The sequence below is a fragment of the Montipora capricornis genome, chromosome 3 (assembly GCF_036669925.1).
Source record: "Montipora capricornis isolate CH-2021 chromosome 3, ASM3666992v2, whole genome shotgun sequence".
Taxonomy (NCBI): Eukaryota; Metazoa; Cnidaria; class Anthozoa; order Scleractinia; family Acroporidae; genus Montipora; species Montipora capricornis.
The window spans coordinates 53,516,052-53,516,741 of record NC_090885.1 but is presented as its reverse complement, the minus strand read 5'-3'; the positions used below and the strand labels follow the sequence as shown (position 1 = coordinate 53,516,741).

The following is a 690-nucleotide window of genomic DNA, read 5'->3' as shown; positions in this document are numbered from 1 at the left end:
TTTTTAGTTTTTTCTTAATGTAAATTATCAGCCTAAGTTCTGTTTTTTTTTCTTTTTGAAAACAATTCTGTTGGAGAAAAAAGAACACATTGTTAAAGGTCAACGATGGCAAAATTTTTGCATCAGTTATCCTAAGGCATGTTCCATTTTTTTACGTTTGACTTCTTTCTGTAAGAACTGACTTGTATGTACATAAAACCCATTTTGTTATACTGAGTTACATTTATCCAAGTATGTTGTATGCTTTAGTTTTTGTAATTGAAGTTATTTTGGAGCCATTCATTGTTGCAATCTGTAATCAAAACACAAATCACTAAGGCAAGAACACATTCAGCTGATTGTCATTTTATTATTGCCCGAATAATTAGAATGAAGATAGCTTTGATTTTTGTGATGTCTTTGTATGTGTATACAGATTGTATTTATCATGCATATCGATGTGCATTCTTTGCAATCTTATGATTAAAATTACCAGTATTAGATGCTTCATTGTAAACCTGGTCTTTTCTTTACATAATATTTAAAAAAAATGAACTTTTCATGGTTTTATGAGAAATCTGACTATAAATGAAGGTACAGTAGATCTAGTGAGGGTGAATGTGTTCTGTAGAAAGAGTAAATATTACTCTGACAAGGGGAGTAAAGTTTAAGAGGGTAAATTTTACTCTTGAAAAGGAGTGGTTTTGTACC

General features: G+C 30.0%; 1 long non-coding RNA gene across 1 annotated transcript in view; it reads left to right on the top strand.

The window, feature by feature from the left end:
- LOC138041469 (uncharacterized) overlaps nt 1–482 on the top strand; it is a 3,388-nt gene extending 2,906 nt beyond the window's left edge. Inside the window, exon 3 of the long non-coding RNA XR_011130835.1 lies at nt 1–482. This exon is cut by the window's left edge and continues 208 nt beyond it. This is a non-coding gene — a long non-coding RNA (uncharacterized lncRNA).
- The last annotated feature ends 208 nt before the right edge of the window (nt 483–690 follow it).